Source organism: Melanaphis sacchari, unplaced genomic scaffold (genome assembly GCF_002803265.2).
Source record: "Melanaphis sacchari strain LSU unplaced genomic scaffold, SCAv2.0 Contig31_pilon_pilon, whole genome shotgun sequence".
NCBI classification, from domain to species: domain Eukaryota; kingdom Metazoa; phylum Arthropoda; class Insecta; order Hemiptera; family Aphididae; genus Melanaphis; species Melanaphis sacchari.
The window spans coordinates 2875668-2898356 of record NW_020271193.1 but is presented as its reverse complement, the minus strand read 5'-3'; positions in this window follow the sequence as shown (position 1 = coordinate 2898356).

The following is a 22689-nucleotide window of genomic DNA, read 5'->3' as shown; positions in this document are numbered from 1 at the left end:
ATAATTGTTATCTTAACCTACTTACATGTTTATATATTGTTATTTAACTTATTGACTTATTGATTATTGTTTAGAAACTCCACTTAATACCTATGATTGTTTTACTATTCTAACTTATAAATACTAACATATCTTGGTGCTTAATACAACAATACGTCACGCTCGAAGGGAAACGACTATAACGACCGCGATACAGGAATAAGATAACCGAATACCGATAACACGGTAACAAATTGTACACTAACGCATAATAATATTGACGGTATTGCGACTTATTAATATATTGTTACGATGTAATAACGACCGTAATCAGTTCACGTAATATCATTTTATGGTATGCACAGTTATACAAATTAGCGAATATATGTGAATTATCATATTATCATAACGACCGAAAGTCCGCGACGTGGTCCACCGAAATATGTTTCATTCAATCGTGTACTATACATGTACAATATAATATAATATTATATTAGATCTACTCACTGATTATAGAGACAAGAGTACTGCACATAATGTCATTTAAAATTGTCGAGGGACGACTACTAATGGTTCAGTCGATAATACGCGATTATGGGCCAAAACTGCAGAACAATATTAATGCACTAATGTCAAAGACGTATATTATAATAGTAATACGGCAAATACATTGCGTGGTATTCTGTAACACGCCGCGTAGTCTAAGTATCGCTATTAATATCATAATTATTATTATAACCATCGACATTAATATTAGGTATCATTATCTCATAGTGTAGCCGACCGAGTCATATATGGCTCGTTGCTGGTTATAAATTCACAAAGATTACTTATAGGTACACCCTTTATATTTCTTTTGACCATTTAACCAAATTTTAAATTATGGAACATTTTGATTTTAATCTTTTTGGATGTAAGCTGTTAACCCTTCGTCAGTGTGTTGGGGTTTATTAAACTTCACGTGATAGGATTTTGCATGATACTACTATAGTGGTTGAATTATATCATATAATTACCTTTATGAAATCCCCTTTATATAGCACCCTATGATAAAAAAAAATGTTTTATAATTAAAATTAAAATTTATTTTTCTCGTAAAATTTTATTAAAAATTTTTATTTTTTTATATATATATATATATAATATGATTTCTATATTAACAAGTTGTTATTCAATTCAATTTTAATAAAAGTTGAACTATAACATTGATATTATGTTATTTTAAATTATGGGGTATAAACTCCAACACACCAAAGATGCAAAAAAAAAACATCTACACACTAACAAAGGGTTAAATAGATGAATTTGTTGATAATGTAAATCGTAAATGAATCTAAATCGAAATTCGAACGAGTAGATCCTGAGTTAATAAAATGAACTAATGTACTAATGATAATATTCTAGGGATAAGAGTAATGGTTTTACATAAAACATATAATATTTGTGAACTAGGTTAGTCGAAAGAACTAATAACAGTAATAACTCATTATATTCGGATGGTATTTACAAATCATAAAATATTGATTAATTAATATTATAATTGTTAATTTATAAATCATCATATCCCTACGTCTTCTAAACCTATTGAATCATACTGTTATTGTATCATTAACCTAAGTACACAAAGATAATGAAATAATTCAAAACTACTCGTTTGGATCTCGAATTAAATACTTTGACGTATTCAAAAAATATTTTTTTAACAATTAACAGTAAGATAGTGTGGTGTGTTACAGTGTTTGGTCGCTCTCACTGAATGGTGTGCCATCCGAGATCATAGTGACGAAGTCATGTTCCACCTACGATAACACGTGTTTCAAAAAACTAATGGCCACAGTTTCGTGAAATTTTATAAAAATAAAAATATTAATAAAACTTAAAATAGATAAGAGATTTTCCGCTTATGATATTTTTACAAAAAAAAAAAAAAACGATAAACAACCTACTATTATTATACATAAATTATAATGTGTTGTTTTGGTATACATACATTTATACATACTCGTATGTATAAATTAAGTATAACAATAATTTATTTATTTTTTACTTTGAACAGCTATACTCGTATATAATATTTATATATACAGTGGTCGCCGCTTATTATAATCACGGTTAATGTTATCAATCGTTTATTGTTATCGAAAAGTGTAAGTACAGGCCGGATCTATACTTATATGTGTAAATTATGTCGGTTTTTGTAATAAATACGCCGCATAATATTATCAATTTGAGTTCATAAAATCATAATTTTGTAACATACAATCAAATTTTTTGTCGAATGTCCCATAATAAAGATAAAAATTGTAATAAAGATATAAATGTTAGTGGTGTACATACATATTATACATATTTATTTATTTACATTTAATTTTTTTTTTTTTAATTTTAAATTTCCAATTTATACCTACATATTTACTTTATTTATAAATAAATAATAATAAATAAAAAAATTATATTTTTATTAACTATGTATTTAACGTTGATTTTATTATTTTTTATAACTTTTTTAACTTTCGTTTAATGTTATCAATCGGATTATGTTATCAGTTATGTCCCGTACCAAAGTGATTACATTAAGTGGCGACCACTGTATATATATAATATATATATATATGAGCTAAACAATTAAAAATAGCTCAACAATTAAAACAATAAATTGAAATTCTCATTTTCTAAAACGTTTGAAATTTAAACAAATAATGTATGTATGTAGCAAATGTTTATGGATACTCGTGTAATCTGTAGTTTGATTTCTTAATGTACTTCATTTTACAATAGTTCTATAAAAACTGCGAGATAACCCAAATAAAACACAATACAAAAAAAAATATTACCTTCAGTGGTTGAAAAATATAAAAATTCACTACATTTGTATAAATGTGAGGGGTTTCATAAATATGTTTTTAGGTACCTATTTAAATTTTTTTTTATTTGATAAAAATAATATTTACTATAAAGGTCCTTAGGGCTTAATAAAAAAAAAAAAAAAAACCCATCATTAGAGGACGAAGAACTATTAAATTTACCTGCAGTATCCATAATTATTTAATTTACCATAGAAACATGAATCTCGTATGCATAATTGTATGACATTTCAGAGTTTCCTGGGATTCTGTAAGGTACATTTAAATTTAAAACGAATCAATATGATAATATTTATTTTAGTTTTGGAAAAAATAATAAAAAATATTTTTGGTAAGTGTAAATTGTTATTAGGTTAGTGTATTGTTTAAAAAGTTGCAAAATGTGAGCCATTTGCAATAGAAAATATTTTAGTGCCATTCCTGTTAAACGTTATAACCGCAACAAAGCGGTAAACTCCTTTGTTTCTCTCTCGAAAAAAAATAGTGCGGTACAGTATAGCATGATATATATTATATTTTCCAACTACTGCAAAATCACCTTCTAGAACTGTTGTAAATCAATAATGAGCTACTTGATTTGTATTTTTTTCCTACATGTAACCTACTACATTTTTTCTGTAACTGCCACACTCAGTTCAATACTCCAATACAAAAACATGGTATAAATAAAATAATAATATATTATACATTTTTAGATAAATACGCATTCAGGAATTTTGTATAAAAAAACCAATTAATGTTTTATATAATATGTTATTATAATTAATACTTAGAGTTATAATGTTTCATCATTGTAGAAAAAAAAAGTTTTGGCAAACATGTTCACCAACTTAGCACACTGCACGTTATTAACATTCATAAAATATTTTCATGGATTAATTTAAGTTTTCCATACATAATTATTATTCTGACCCACATAACGGTATCGTCAAACATTTTGTAGACAATGAATTATGTACATAAATTATGATACTGGAAAATGTTAAAATTTAATTGTTGAAACAAACGATATTGCCGTAGTAAGTTTTATAGTATTAATAATATGCATATTTTAGAAATAAAAAGGCAGAAAAGTGTCACTAGGGATGAATTTCGGTCATGTATTAATTTGAATAATATAATCCATATGAATAAATGTTTCACTATCAATATTTTCAATGTAAACTTTTTGTTTAGGTACAGGAAAATATTATTTACACATACAAGTAAGGTGTTATAAGGTCATATAATCAATTATATTATTTACTGTTTTAATAACCTTTTTGAATAATATAATTATTGTGTGTGTGTGAGAGTGAGTGAAAATAAACAAATCATGAATAATATAAACGGAAAATTGACTTTCTTATTACTAGAAACAATGTTTTGTCATTAAATATCGCAAAATAAAATAGTCATTACAGTCATTGCAATAAAAAAAAAAAAAAAATGTTTATCAATGAATCTGCGTAAGTAAAAGAAAAAAAAAACAAAAATACAAATTCAAGATTTTCTCGGCTCTACGTAATTAGTGGACAATAACTAACGACCGATGCAAATGTATTATAAAGTTCATTTGTAACGTGGAAAAGTTGATTTTATTTGTTTATTTTGAAAACAATCAATACAATGTCTATTGCGGTTTACGAAAAAAGGTACCACTACAATGAACTGGGCCGTGCTGTAGTCGGAATTATTTTATATCGCCTCCCGACTGCGGTCTGTGTCTGTGCGTATATATATACATACGCTGAACACTATCAATTAATTATACCAGTCTTATCGTTGAATCGCGAAACTAATTGAAAACCATCGGACCAAACTAATTGCGAAATTTAAACGATTGTTTATAATAATAGCTGTGTATAATATTATATTTATATATTATGTACGTATATCAAATATATATATATATATATATATATATATATATACATATAAACAAAAGCGATTTCGGAGTTGGCGTTTCACTTTTTGGCGGGTTATCAAATTCACGCAGTTTGGATGAGTGGTGAAAAATTGTTAAAGTTTGGTAACTACCTAACCGCTTGGGAGCTGGTCTCTTATATTATATATTAATACGCGCATTGCATTGCGCTCTTTCAACGGGTAAATTTAATGTGTGTATACAAATACGTTCAACAGTGATATGTATTACAATTACGTCGAGTAAACTGTAACGAGTAAAGTTCTATTATCCGAATGGGATTATTTTCGGATTTTTATTTTCTATGCATTTTTTTTTTTTTCTAATTGTCAATAATAGTTAAACTTATTTAAATATAATATATTACGTCATTTTTGTTTCATAACATAAATACACCTTTAGCAATAAAATAATTTTGAATAAATATCAAAACTTTGTCTGAAAATTCCACGAGTGTAGGAGTAAACGACTTGGAAATAAACGACCATTGTCACTGATAATCATTCAGTCATTTCATCATGACTAAGCAACAATCCGTATTACATGAGTCTTATTCATCGTCTACATGTTTAATGCTAACTAAAAGCAACAACATATTCGAGGAATCTGCTGATTAAAAAAAAACTAAGTGTTTTCAACCGTGTATGACCTAATTGATCCTTTTCACATATATATGCAGGTTTACTACAAAGATGTGTGCATAGTATTTATAGTACAGACAGTAGATACCATTGAAATATGTTAGAAGAAGAGAATGAGCCGACGTCAGCAAAAACAATCTGTATGTTGTTTATATTTGAAAACCATTTATTAATATAAATCACCACATTCGAAAAATCGTTCTGCACGGCACTCGGAAAAACCGTGCTTATTGCTAACATTCTTTCAAAATAATAAGCTCGACGGCCATTGGACATCAGTAGATTTAACGCTGAGTGTACCAAAAAAAAAACTTTAATATGGTATTGAGAAAAATTGGAAATTTAACCCTTTCAATACTGTAATTTATTGCATCATCTATCCGATTCCTAACGTCTGTGAAGATTTCACGCGTGATAAATTTTAAGCGTTTGTTCTATTCGATAATATGCCGCCTGAAAAAATCTATAAAATTTCAAAAGTCATTGTAAAACCAATATTATACGTGTCTCTCGTTTCGTTCAGTATTTATAAAATACAAAACGTCGAAAGGCAAAATTATTGTAAATGAAATAGTTTCTTACGTTAAAAGAATCACATTAATTTTGATTTTAATTTAAAATCAAAAGTGAAATCAAGTATCCAGTTATGTTATACGTGCTGCACGGTAGCTTAAATTACTTTTTCTTATGAGTCCTCAAATATTTATTTATATTACAAATATATTCATCTGAGACAATTTTATACGTACATAAAAAACTACACTTTATTTCATACTTTCATATACATTTTTAAGATTTCAAACAACGTGCATTGCTTCAAAAATTTAAATAGTTGAACAAAAACCATTGTATAATTCAAATGAAAATGTAATTTAAACTGATGGACATATCTTCAATAAAACTCGATATGAAATTCTTACACTGATGTATACTTACACAAAAAACCAAAATATTATTTGGTAAATATTAAATGTATAAAAAATAAAAGAATTATTGAAATAGATAATAATGTACCTAAATTATCAAATTAAAAATTATGATCTATATTTTGTTTAAAATCATCATGTAGTATACATTATTTCATATGGTTTATAATAACATTTGCAATTAAGATGTTTATAATTTTAAATAATTTATAGAACATGATATAGGGTAGGTAATAATTAATAGTATATTTTATAATGATGGTCCTACCAATATTAAACCATTTATACTGATTGAAATGTTCAATATCGCAAATAATATTGCAGAAATAAACTTATATGCTTTAACTAAAGATATTCATCAAGCTACACGTCAAAAATAGTATCATAAATTAGACAATAATCTACTGAACAACAATATATCATTATTATCTGCATAGTTCTATACTTTTCATAGGGTTTGTCGTGTAGGTAGCAAATAATTTATTTAATTCTTGCTTATGCGTGTAATGGCCTACACTAAAATTATCTCAAATTATATGCGGACGATTAATTTATTTGACGTTAACATTTTTAAGTTACTGTAATGATGAAAAAAATATATTTTCAAAATATAATTTTGTTTTTATATACGTTACATAGTTATACTATACAGGGGCATTGAGTTTTTAAAATGTCATATGGTGTGTGAAATTTTTTTACTTTTATGCAATTAGTTTACTGAATATATTATATTATATTATATTATTTTTTTCGTGTTTTGCCTTTAATTATAATTAATTACAAAATAATAATAAATCAAACTTTACTGTTGCTTTAATTAAAATCAATTTATTTAAATAATTGGATCAGTCTAGAATTCAATAAATTAATCACATAAATTGTCATTTCATAGTTTTTACTTAAATATAAAATAAATATAATCATACTTGCCAGACTAGACGGGTTAATAAATTAAAAATTAAAAATAATAATAATAATAATTAATTAATCATGGATTTATTTTTCCTAGCTGCAGTTACATTAATAAACTGGTTCGCAATTTCATCTTTATCGAGTGTTTCTTTTTTATGTATGTGAATATTATTGCTAAACCTTTTAGTCTTATTTTTGTCATTGTAAATCTCAAAAAAAACTTTTTGTCGACGAAAACAAAAAAATGAACTCTCTGCTGCATATTATGTCACTGATATAATTAACAATATTTCAACTAATTTGACTACTTTTGGTATTATTCTCATTCAAATATGTTTCATCCCCTAACAATATAAAACTAGAATTGTATACAATATTATATATTGTGAATTATGTTATTTACTGTACACTACTTTCTAAATTTTTATCATAATAATGCATATAATTACAACAACTAAAAATCTATGTTTACTAAATATTAAATTGGTTTCATCGTAAAAATATTATTAAAATTTAATTTAATAGATTATCATAAAAACGATTTTTAAACTTAGAATATTGTCCATTTTAATTTCTGAACCAACCACAGTATGACATAAAAAATGAGATTTTTGGAAGAAGCAAATTCTCAAGATTTATTAAGTATTGCAATATGTTTAAAATGAAATATGATAGCTATCGTATTAAGTGCTCTTAAAAAGACCGTATTCATAATAATATGAAAAATTAGTATTCGATTCCAAAGTTGGTTGAGGAAACTTATACGTATATAGACGTTTGAGTGACGATATTATACCGTACATTCGTAAAATATGAGCGTGTAACATATTCATGAATACCAAAAGGACGTAAATACAGTGATGTGAAGTATGTCAATAACGAAATGTCCATAAAAATGACTCACTGCACACTTTCCTAGCCACCCAAAATGGTCGTAGGATAAGTTTAAGCTCATGATTGAAATGGTTTATTATTATTTATTTCCAGAGATGACTTTATTTTATAGAATATTATTCGCTTCTGTTACAAAAAAATATCATATTATTATATTATCACATTATAATCGGACGCTGTAACTTATAGCTGATTCAATATAGAGTATATATACCACCATAGCGATAATTTTTTATACTTTTTATATCGTACATTTTTTTTTTTTTTTTTTAATATTTCTTAATTATATTTAAGCGAATTGTATCGCGCGTTAGTCGCCGATCGATTTTTATGAGTTTTTACGTACTCCCCAAAAGTCAGCAAACAGACGTGACGGATTAAGAATTAATTACACTCAGTGGCATAATATTTAATATTTATTTATGTTCATAATATTAAATATATAAATATTTATAGCCATTTGCATTATTTATAATCGAAAAATCATCAAATTTCAAATGTTTAACGGATACTCGTGCGATTTTATCCATCCAATGTATGCATGGTATAAAATATATAAGTATACGAGAGAAAAGTACAATATAATATTTTAATCTGTTCAAAAATTAAATTTCAAACCAGATTTTAATACTAAAGGCATATTATTATGCACCATCGCTATATTAGATGACGTATACCCAGACAGCTGTCGTTGAATTGTAATAATGTCGATGCTCTCGGAGCTGAAAATGCAATATAATATATATTATATCCAGCTGGAGAATAATTTATATGTTGCACACATGCGATACCGTACCAGAAAATACTGTTTATAATCACTGAACCTTTTTAAATTGAGTGTATATAAATGTATAATGCGCATAATATACATAATAAATTAATAAAAGATTTAAAATATTATATTATTTAATAACGATTATGACTATGAGTTGATGCGAAACAAAAAAAAAAAAAGAAAATACAAACTGTTACGGACGCGAATCGCGATGACGGTTCGACCAGACGACGGAGTAATTTTTAAAAACGCACAACAGGGTGATGGGTGATTATACCAGTCATTTTTTTTGTAAGCTAATATATTTTTGAAAATACATTATATATATTTAACATTATTTTAAATCATTACAACACAACATTAACGATAAGACATAGAAAAAAACGTAATTTGTTTTTATAGAATAATAAACTATTAATACTTTGTTACAACTTCAAAACGTTTGTTAAAAAATTATTCTTAAAAACACATAAATTATCTTAGAAGATGACTGTATGGTGTTTGAAGTGATATAAGATTTATCTGGTACCTCTAACCGATAAATTTTAATCATAAAAATAATATTATCGTATATTTGATTAGATATTAAGCGTACAATGTCCATCTTGATAGAAAAGCGTCATAAACGGATGCGTGGATAATATAATATTCACCTGTATTAATATCTATTATATTCTGTTTAAACATATAATTATATAATACGTATTAAACTTTTGTTCAGCGCAATAAATTCGATTATATTCAAGTATTAGTCTGTGTATAATTATGTTATTAAAATTTAAAATCAACGATGAAATGAAATGTTATAACATAAATTATCAGTAATACATAGTGGCACGCTGACACGATACATTGAATATGTTTGTTTTAATAATTCAAAACTTTAAATCGATATTGCAAAAGCACGTGCATAATCAAATAATAGTGTATTGTGTGAACTAAATAAACAAATAAACATCCCATAAAATAGGTTTATTAATTACTATGATAAAAGAGAGAAATAAATCATTGGTGGAGTTTACATTTTTTTTTTTTTTTTTTTTTTAATATGTGTCATTAATATACTAAAATAGCATTAATTAAAAAAAAAATGTGAAATAGAAATTAATAATTAATGCTTTTTATAAAAACACAGTTTTTCAAAACAAATTGTTATTATATAATGATTTTTTTTTTTTTTTTGCTTTTTTGCTTTATTCTCAAAAGTATGTTTATATAATTAAGTAAAAAAAAAATAAATATTTTCTATTCTGAAACATGTTTGATTATCTACAATGCTATTAAAAATTAAAGCAAAAATCAAATAAGTAAAGCTAATTGTACCACAAAAGATGAACAAAATAATGTGATAAAGTATAATAATTATATATGGCTAATGTATATAACACTATGACATCGTATTATTACATACATGGTGACTATTCAATTTTAAAGATTAAAATGGTAGTGCACATACTTATGTGTGTTATAATATAATGAACACATATTAAATAAAGAAAGATGACGGAATATTATTTTATATTACTAAATAATTTAAGGGGCCTTAGAGGTTAAAAATACTGAAGGATTTAATTACACAAAAAGAGTTACACCAATTAAGTCAAAAAGAAATTATGTATAAATATATATCATTGCCATGTAGGGGTGTGTATAAATACTATATAGTACGTGGTTGTATACATACTGTTATGAACAATAGACAGAAAAATTTAAGTCAGCTTTTATAAAATCCTTTGAGAAATTTTTGTAATTCGTAGTCACGGTTTCTTTATTAAATTCTCGGAGGTACCTAACTTATAACAAGTACACGGTTTTTTAATTTGTTTTATTTTGTAATGATTTTATTTACCAAGTAGCCTGACCTTTAGATAAGTTACTATAGTCGTCGTGACTTGCGCTAGTTTATTTTAAGATTATTAATTAAGTTTAACTTAAACTAAGTATTCTCCGTGTATTGTCATTTTAGTAGGTACATAAGAATTTAAATACTCCGTTGTATAACAAGTGACTTCTATTTTAATAAATAAAAATTCTAATTTGTTATGCTTCAAAAATTAATGTACCAATTTATAATTTTAAATTAAATAAACAAATAAATTAAAAATAATAATACAAGCGTTTAAAAATGTAGCTGATATTTTTATCTACTTTTTTTGTAATTTTTGACTTAACATATAATTACATATTTTATCATTAGTTTTTAAATTGTGGACTTTCACAGAAACCTATTTAAGGAGCCATTATTATCTTAAATAAATTAACACATATTATAGTTTTAAGTCACGTCCACTTTTTTAAATGCTTAGAAGTACTTATTAAGCGTTAATATTATTATTTATTTAAACATATTACATGTTCATACTACAATATTAAATATTTTCAATAGTATTGTGTAGTTGTGTAATTTAAGTTAACATGTATACTATATAGAAATATAATGATAAGTATTATATTATTATAATTATTCACCACAGAAGTTATTTAGTAGAAGATCGATTAAAAGATTAACGCGTATCAATTATTGTTTGTCACCAAAAAAATGTTATAGAACTAATGAAAACTATATATAACCTCACAACCCCTCGGCGTGTATATATTACGTTATTTTTTTTATTTTTTTTAATTAAAAGGAATGAAAAACGGTCTCAGAAAAGTAAAAACGGACAAAAGGGTGGAGCAAAATTCTCTAAATCAACTCCGGCAAACAATTCAAGTGATTAAAATGACACGCATTGCGGCCAAAAAAACGATGGGGTGGATCGTAAAACATGGATAGCATAAAGCGTAAACTGGATAGAATGTTTGAAAAAATAAATTTATCGTCAAAAGAAATGACCTAAAATAACGCAGTGAAATGCTCGCCAAATAATAATGAAAAAAAAAAATCATGTATAAACCGACTTTGTATGAAAAGATATGCAAAAAAATAAAAGTACAACAATTTTCGTCCAACGTCATAAGAGATAGGCTACATTTTTAATTATTTCATTCTGTTACGCATAATAATAAAAAATCATTACAAACATATAGATATAACTTCACATGTTGTTATATGTTAATTGCGTAAAAACATTTTACCGTTGAAAATCTTCAAACAAATTAACTTTGTTTCATTGATTTACATTTTATTAAAGTCTTATGGTTCTATTTTTAATAGATTTTAAAAAGACAACTAAATAATACTATAAAAAAAAATAACGACAGACATATTTGGCTTATTCAAAAAATTATAGAAAATATGCAAAAATGTATTAATATGGAGAATTTGATAATATTATGTCATTGTATTCAATATTTTTACTATAAAAATAAACAAAATTTAATTTAATTCGTTTACAAACTATCATTAAATATTATATAAAATATTTTATTGATATATTGATCGATCGTTAATTATATCTTCATTCCAATAAATTCCTTATTATTTCTTATAAATTTCTATTATTTATTAATCAATGATCCCGTGTTGAATATTACTGTAAATTAAGTTTTTAACATTTTAAATAATATTAAATTTCTAAAATTAAAAAATAATATTTTTATTATGCGTGTATTATAGTCATTCAATTAAATACAATACTCAAGCCATTAAGTATATATGTTGAATGGCAATAATTTTAATATTATAGTATGTTTAAATTAATAAGTATAATAACAAACAAATTGTAATCCGTAATCAAATATAATAATCATTTAAAAGTTAAGGTTGTTTATAAACTTCCCTCAAACTTTTAAATTAAAAGAAAACTACTTGAGCACAGTACGCTTTGAAAATATTTTTTATGATTACCCAAGTAAAAATATCCTGATAGAAACTTTAAATTATTTTACTGAAATTTGCAGTGACTCTTATCTAAAATTAATAACATAATACTCTCAGGTAGTATAGAATCGAATAAGCGAGATAGTTTAAAAAGTAAGATATAAATTTTAAAATCTTCGTATCTTAGTAAAAAAAAAAAAAATCAATAATAATTGAGGTGTGAAAAAAATCTATAACTTAATGATAGAATAAACATTTAAAAAAGATGAATGAAAATGCATCGTACATAGAAGATATAAACATTTATTAAAAGTCCAGCAGTTTAATCTTGATTTAAACCAACCCGTTTTTTAAAACTCTTCTTATCAATGAGGCACTATTTTTCTTTTATTCATATTATTATTATTATATTTTAAATTATTTTTTTTAAAGATAAAAATTGAACACCGACTCATTGTTTAAAAATCGTGTTATATATATATTATTTACACCAGGTCATCTGCATTTAACGTGAAACACTCATTAAAAAAAAAAAGTTAAGGTTTTGGAATAATTTTTAGTCGTTACAAAATAACATTTTTGAAAAAATTTATATTTTTATATCATTTTTTTTTTTTTTTTTTTATTCATTCGATAATAACATACATTTTTAATTTCATATTCCAAAGCAGATTATTATTCGGAGTATTTGAATCTTTAAATAAAATACAACTTTAGATAAATAGTGTATTTATTATTAATCATAAATATTTAGAGTTTAAACGATCGAAGTACTAAATCAACATTTTATAGAGAACTTACTTAGTACCACACCATTTCAAATCCATTTATCTAAACTTTAAATACATAAAACTATTAAGCTACTCGTTAAAAATTCGATTTTAATGTATTGAAATACTCTAAAAACTATTCTGTATTAAAATTGCGTGTTGTCATTAGAAAAGTTAACAGTTTAAAAAAAAAAAGATAAAAAATATAATTTTTTCCATTGTTGTTTTTAAAATAATTAAAATATTTTCAAAAAAGTTAATAGTTTTCAAAATACCTAAGTTGACATAGATCAGTTGGCGTTTACTGTTACGAACCATGTAATATTTAGTATATTTTAAAACATATATATTGTACGGTGTGGTGGCACATGCTCTGATTATTTAATAAGACAAGACAATATGACTAATGTAGGGTCAGGGCAGATAGTATAAGCATCGTATTATTTTAGTCAAGACAATTGAAGTATGATCACACATCGCTCACTTCTTATTAAAGTCAAAACTCTGAAATTGCAAGAGTCGACAAGAATAATAATCAAATGCGAAAACCCTCGTGTCATCGAAAATCACCACCATCACAATCGATTCTTTATCAACCAACCATTTATAAGGGTGACAACGACAAGGGCAAGAGCTCTGCAGACGGTTAAGGATATCCAAGATGCTCAGAAGCTGGTCGTACACCACTCATAATCTCATTTATCAGTATTTTTTGATTTAGGTAGTAACACCGCTCACCAATAGTGTATTTTTACATCTAAGTCTAAATTAAATAAAGATTTACTTTATATTTAATATATCAAGTATTTTCATTTCTGCGTTGATATATGAATCGATGTTGTCTAGGGAATTTTTCAAAACAATATGATGTATTATATTATGAATCAGATCACAATAATGTATTATTATTTATGTATATGTCGCATCCACATAGTGAAACCACTCATTTCATGAACTGGATATCTAGATAGTGAAATTCGCGTCCAGATCGTGAATTTTGACGAAAATACATTATATGGACATCCATTTCATGAAATGGACAAAACCTATATCGTGTAATTTGTGTAATTATTATTTTATTATATAATAGTTAATAAACTATCATTATACATTTATACGTATATTATATTTTATTATATAAATAATTATATTTGAACAAAAATATTTTTATTTTATTTTTCACGATTGATTATGACATTGACTGTTACCTATTTACTATGAAATGATAAAGAGGTACACGTTTAAACTGCAAACACAATAGTAACTGTGTTATACACAAACACTCACTAAATGTTATTTTTTGAACAACTTAGGAGTTACATAGGTATCCGTCAACTGTCATCCAAATATCCGATAAAGAAATATTCATATGATATCGGATGTGAAATTACCGAAATTAAATTTGATATCTCTCTAATAGCCTCATATAATATAGATCACGGATAAAGCGTTATTATCTTTATTGATATTGAAAAGTATGCTTTGCAACAGTCAATGTTATAATCAATCGTGAAAAATGAAATAAAAATATTTTTGTTAAAATATAATTATTTATATAATAAAATATAATATACGTATAAATGTATAATGATAGTTTATTAACCATTATATAATAAAATAATAATTACACAAATTACAGTTCATGAAATGAGTGGTTTCACTATGTGAATGCGACATAATATATAATACAAGTGCGGCAGTCAGTGCCGGATTGGCGTAGCGAGTTATCGAGTAAAACTCGATGGGCCGCTCAAAATATGGGCCGGTAACAAGTGTTTGGTCGCAATTTATTTTTATTTAATAAGATAAATTGGTACAAACATTGGTAGAAAATTTAATCGAATCGAATTATTTAACCACATGGTAACTGTAGCTGTAATCAAACTATCAAACGTTAGTAATCCTAAAACTCGGTTGGACGATATCTTGCCAATCCTAAGCTGGCGGCAGTAAATTTTGATGGTTTAAAGAACGCTGTAGTCATGCATTGAAGTGGATAAGTTAAACCGATTTATTGCTTAAGTAAAGTTCATGATATATAGTTTTAAATTTGTCAATAAATATAGACACACGGCTTGTGGACCAACGCGTTTTAGCCATTACGCTAAAATTGTTCGCATAAACTTAATTTAAATCCAATGTTATCATTCAACGAGATTTTCGACGCAAGTTTAATATTTCTATTGGAGATAAAGTTCTTTCAAAAAATTCAAATCATAAATTTAAAGATACCATTCTAAAATTAAATTCTGTGTAGGGACATATAACCTTCAACAAGAATATTGAATTTATATTAAAAATTTCATTTTACATTTACAATAGATTTAGAATATTTAGATTCAGTAATTAATATACGTTTTAACGGTAAAACAAGTTAATCCACGTAGTACGTGTCGTGATTAGTGATAATTTAAAGCTAGACATCATGAACATTAATCTAGCGACAAAAAGGTTTATTTTATCTACTTTAGTGCATGACCCACAAGACTCTTTTAATCATCAAAGCCCATTGCTGCGTCCTTGTAATACATTAATTATTGTACTGAGATTTCATCATCGAACAGTGGAAGTGGTTAATTACGTGAACTATTCATAATTAGTAAAGAGTATAATCATTTTAAGATATTATTCGAGCATAAACCCAGGGTAAAAAAACGATGATATAAATGTAAATCATAATAATTATTGTACCTATTACACCTAGTAATCAAATATTAATTATTTAATAATACAAAAATTATTATATGATGATTAACGACCAACGAGCCACGATCCGAAAAACAAAACAAAATGCTTGAAAATATTGCGATTTAAAAAATGTAAACCGTTTCGCTAAGTATTATATGATATTGTTTACTTGATGCGTATTTGTTCAAAACGAGCAAATGCACTGATGATGTTTAGCATTAGGATTATATCGAACAACTCTAGTATAACCGTGAATGCTATAAGAACGTCAGCGTTCAGCATACCCAACAGCGCGTATTATAATAATATAAAATAATATATATCGTCTACAGTTTAAATTTTTTTTTTTCTTGAATATTTTTTCCGAGCTCACAATACGCTTATTATACTGCACATTTGTATTTATTCTGGGAGAATTGGTACACGTATAACACGTTATACCGTCGCTATTATAACTGCCGAATACGTGTACACAAACCAGGCGGATGTAAGCTCGTTGGCTTGTATGCCGCCGAACGTGGATAGCGTTCCAGCGATTATCTCACACCCACTGCACACTTTCCTCTTATCGTCATTTCGGCCGATCGAACGAGACGCGTGTGTGAGAGTAGTATATTATAAATAAATATTAGTGTGTGTACACCACGTAGGTGCCGAACACAAACGATAAATCTAAAAAAATATCTCAAAGATAGTGATCAAAACATAGAAAATAATAGCGTTTTGCCCGGATTTGGGGAGAACATGGAATACTCGTGAAAATGTCGAAATCAGCAACTATTGAACAAAACACGCAGCAATAACTATAGAAATTTCAATAAACAACAAAACAGAATTACCGATTTATATATAAAATATTATATAAGACTATCCGCGTATAAGAATAAATAATAATAAAAATAATTGGCGAGTTGACTGAATGAACTTGATAACGAAACTAAATTAAATAAACCAAATATGAAACCCTGTAACATCCACTTTAAAAATCAATAAAAATGGAAATAGTAATAAATATCTAGGTTGTTGTAAGAAACGGCCATAGCCCATAACCACCAAACTCACGGGTACATGGCGGAGAACAATAAACCCTCAGCGTGTACATAATGAGAATTCGGATTAACTAGATACATATAACGACGTTGTAACCTTATCTATGGGCGAAAGAAAGAAAAAGAAAATTCAATATACCGAACAACTTATTTGAAAACAATTGGCCCCGGTTCAACATCCATCAATGTTTTTCTTTCATTTCTCAAGGCTACTTAACTGAACGAACAAATTTAAAAATAAAAACTCTACAATAAAAAAAAAAAAAGCGACACGGTGATCACAATGATCGGTGCAAAAACCTAATTAACTTGCATAAAATTATTTCGGTTTCGGCGATATATACTTAATGTCACTGTGATTTTTAAAGATTTAAAATTAACTAATAAAAAGTTTCAGCGTTCTATTGTTATGAATGGGGTCGGCTATTAATCGTGGCTGAGAATAGAATGATAGTTCAGAAGTCTCGCGGAAGACGTCGGTAGGCAAATCTCTAGGCTCGGCGAAAAATTATACACCGGAAACAGAACCACTATTTAAACGTAAATAATGGCATTAAAATGTATTTTAAAAAGTTTTGATACGAAATGTGCATGGATGTAATCGAAAATGTTCATTGTAATTAACCGATCTTAGAGAGATTCAATGATTTTGACGATCAACAGTTAGATAGACATTCAATTGTCAAATCTCTGACTGGCGTCGTATCTCACATTCTCGTATTTAACAACTAACGAGTCAAGAGATTCGAATAAACAGAGAACAGTATTTTGAAATAACAAATTGATTTTAACAAGCTTTTTTTTAAATATCTCCATCTTCAAAAGGACTTTATAAGCAATTAGTTTTATTATTGTTATTATTGTTCCTACATTACTTTATCTAAGATTTGTATTTTGTAAAACTAACGTTATTAATTTATACATGATAAGTTTACACTTAATATACAAGAATATAATAAAATTAAAATAAACATACTCGTCTGCCAATATTTATTTAAAAATGTTAAGAACATTAATATAGTTGTTTGTGTATTATAACCATACAAAAATACAAAAATAAGCAATTTAAATAAAACAATGGTATAAAAGACTATTATTATTATCCGTCTTAAAACAACATTATCTATATTAAAAGTATAATATTATTAACACAATAAACATTTTTCTTCGATTTATTTTATTTTAAACAATAGTATTACACAACAATTAAACCACAATAAAATTATTATACATATAAAAAATCATATATTCACATCTAATTACGATTTTATTTCATTATTATCTATTGATTTATTTTTATAAAATAAAAAACACATATTTTAATAAAATTAAAATCCAACTTTCTAGGTACGTTACATAAGCACTACCAAATTCAAATATAGTAAAATAAAATTCTTCAAATGATTATTATTCCATAAATACACATTTATAATCTAAATTTAAACATTTGTACACTTCCTCAAACCTTCCAAAATCAATTTTTTCACCAGCAGTACTCATGTAACGTAATTTATTGGACAACGGTGAATTGACAACAGTTGATCACCAAAAAAAATTATTTTAAAACGTATTTATTTTAATTTTATTATATTATGCTATATTTAATATTAAATACCTACTATTATAATTAAGTTTTTTTGCAGTAGTTAAAAAATATTGAATATTCATTGTAATTTTTTTATATACATTATATCTTTATATTTCATATCAAAATATATACCTAGTGGCTAGTTTAAGAAATAAACTAAAAGCTTTTGTTTGGTAATCAATTATCAAACAATGAATTTTTGCAACCAATTCATCGAATACCAAATTTTATTTGTTTGTTTGTAAAAGGAATAAAATATATTTATTATTTATACTTTATATATAAATATAAGCACATAGTTGCGTTCATATATAAATATGGTGTATAAGAATTATATAAATGCAAACTTGTCAAAAAGTACCTAAGTATATAGGTGCCTAATAGTACTATAGTCTTTGTGTACAGTATGTAGATACATAATGGCTATAATATTCAACAAACGTCATAACTCTTTTTCTATTGAGTATTTTTTAATTAAATTTTAATGTTTAGAAAATTGAATTAAGAACTATAAAATCATATAAAAAATTTGAAAAAAAAAATCTACAAACTAGCTATTTTGTAAATTAAATTTTCAGTAAAACTTTAGTGATAAAATGTTTATTAATGTTGAATAATTATTTTTAAACAAATTAAGTATTATGAACAGGGCTCGTAAGTTCATGCATTCGCATGTTTTTTCTGCCACATTGAAAAAACATGCTAAGTGAGTTATAAACTCGTTTCATAACAATAGTAATAAAATTATAAAGTTTAATAGTGCATGTTCTGTATATTTTGGGTGTTGGGGCATATTTAGCATATTGTTGAACTTTTTGAGTTATTAAAGCATATTATTTCAAGTAAATTCAAGAAAGTTGTTTTTCATGAAAGATATTAGGTAATAAATATAAAATTGCTAATAATACAATATAATTTATAACTTTTTAAGGTAAAAATAATTTTTATAAATAAAATAAAATAATAAGGTTAAGCTTTTGTGTTAATTTATTTTAATTATAATAAAATGTATAAAATTGAAAAATTACTTTAGGTACCTATAATTTTAAAAAATATGAATATATATATATATATTAACCTAACCGATTTTGAACGATGATGTGTATAAATTTATTTTAATTATTTTACACATATTTTAAAATTTTAAATACATATTTTTAGATTTGTAGTGCATATAAATACATATTACTGAACTTTTAGTGCATACTTTAATACATATTTTCCACATTTTAGTGCATAATTGCATGCTTATTTTATATTTATACATTTTTAAGTGCATGAACTTATGAGCCCCGATGATGAAGTATGATTTTTTATTTGTATAATTATTAAAAAAAATTTAAAAATCATTGTAACATTAATTAACAAAAATTAAATTTGAATTTTAACAAATTATAAATATTATTTTTTTTAAATGAATTACGTAACCTAATTGATAATTTTAAAAACCAACATTTCTTTTTTTTTATATATTAATTAATTAATAAAATAGCTATCTTCAATCACAAAAAAAAAAAAATTGCAAAAATTTAAATAAAATTTAAAATATAAAAATTATAATCTAGAGCTCTTGTAATTAGTACAAAAATAAAAACTTAATAATATTCAAAAATAAAATAAAAATAGTTATTAAATTTGATAAATAATTCTGTACACTCCATGTTTGGAACACCGATAAGTTGATAAAGATTAATATATGAGACGGTCGATACTCGTCGTTACGGGTATTTTAAACCTTATCTATCATAACCACGACGGTCAGTATCCAATGAACGATACCATATTTTATGCTCTCAAATAAATTATAATAAGCATACATATTGAAGGGTACTTTATTATTGTTTAATATATCATCATAAAAATATTAAAAGTGTTAAACGTACGAAATTAAAAAATATACCTAATTTTCCGTTCCGTAAATAAAAACTCTGCATATTATAATATCTATTAAGTATCCATATTTTATAGTTCTTTTGAAAATTATATACTTGAAACTTACCTAGCACCTGAAGCCGAATTAAACCCACAGTTTCTTTAAATATTCCTATAACCTACCTAGTATAAGGTGAACATACGTCTTGTTTGATACAGGATTATCCTTTATTTCAACTTTGTGTCCTGTTGTCTTGATAATCTTTTTTCAAGATGTTGTTTGTTCCGTATTTTTAAGTCTGTCCCGTATTAATCCCGTTTTTTGCCTTACTTAGCTATTATAATTTATAACTTTTAGAATTGATTTTAGAAAAAAGTAGTTTTTTTCACAGTGTTTTTGTATGAAATTATTGAATAGAATAATATAAATGTCTATACTTTTATGTAGTATTTTTGGATTCTTGTTTTTACCATAACTATTGCTGAATCACATTGTTGTCGGCGACGTGAACCGTACCTACGTATAATGGTATTATATTTACCGACCAGCGCGACCGGCCGCAACCTTTTCCTTATAAAACTTTATTATTATAATTATTATTTTATTATTTACAAATAAATATTTTATTACTCTAAATATAACCCAATTATAATAACTCAATGTTGAGCAATGTCATGTTTTACGATTTTACTAAGAACAAGATGGCTATATTATACCGGGCATCATATACTAAGTTCCAGAAATCCTACTATAGTTGTGATAATGTTATTCCTCTAATGACTCGATCAGATTTCAAAAAACTATCACCGATTATAATTGTGAATATGAGCAGACAGAACGATAATGTAAAAACGTCGACTGTTGATCTAAGGATTGAAATTGAGACCGAAGGAGCGTTTCAGACTCCACTCGGGCATATTGTTTAAAATTGCATGACTAAATTATAACTTATGATCCATTTAATGGCGAAGTAAGAACAATGTAAATATTTATTGTAAAACTTAATATTATTTCAACGAATAAAAATAATTTTTATACAAAACATGTCTTTATTTCACATAAATTATTAACACAACTGTACTTAGAAGAGTGGATATCATACGATATGACGGGTAGGAAGGTGGGGAACAGCTTAGCGCGTAAGTGATAAGCATGGATGGGGGAGGAGGGACCGAGCTGAGCATGGCCGGGTACTTACATAATGATAGCATAGAGCTATAGGCTGGACGGGGTAGCCGGATTCACCGGTTTTACGGAGGATCCAGAATATACTAAAACATACTACTGATGTGGATCGGCGGTGCTTGTTGGGTTCAGGAGATCCACCGAAAACTCACTGAACGACGTGACTTATGAGCAGTGGTTATTATGGATTTTTTTTACTAAGATGAATCGTACTATTTATACTGTTAATAACATTACCTGACCCATTGGAATCTTTCGTTATATGAGAATGTTCATTGTGTTTCAGAATATTTTGTCCATTGGCATGACACAATTTGGAAATTAAAGAGTACCCGTAAGGGCAATAAAATACTGACATATTTTTTAACATTGGTTTCTATTGTTGGTAAAGGTTGTTTTTCCGATTCCTTAATTGCTTTCTTCAGCACATTAATTTGTTTTAAAATTGTTTTGTTATTTGCTATAGTCGTTTTATTTTTGAGTTCGTTCAAAAAATTAAAAAATTAAAAATTTTAATAATTTTTATAAATTCTAAACTATTAGTACTTACTGATTTCGCAATTGAATATACATTACCAACTAAACTAACGCATAATAATAAAACCAATATAATGAATTTCATGTTCATTTTTTTTGTTTTAACATCTATGGTATAATCATCTTCAATCTAAAAAAAACAAATACGTAACAAATTGTTACTAACCATATTATTTCCAGTTACAAATTACTGGAAAAACATTATAATATTATATACGTACGTTAATTATACAAGAATTCATTATTTTGGACAAAAAAAAATTTCCAAGAATGAATTACACAACGGTTGTGTATTTTAATATATGTTTGGCCTTGAACGTAACCAAGTATGGTTGTTGG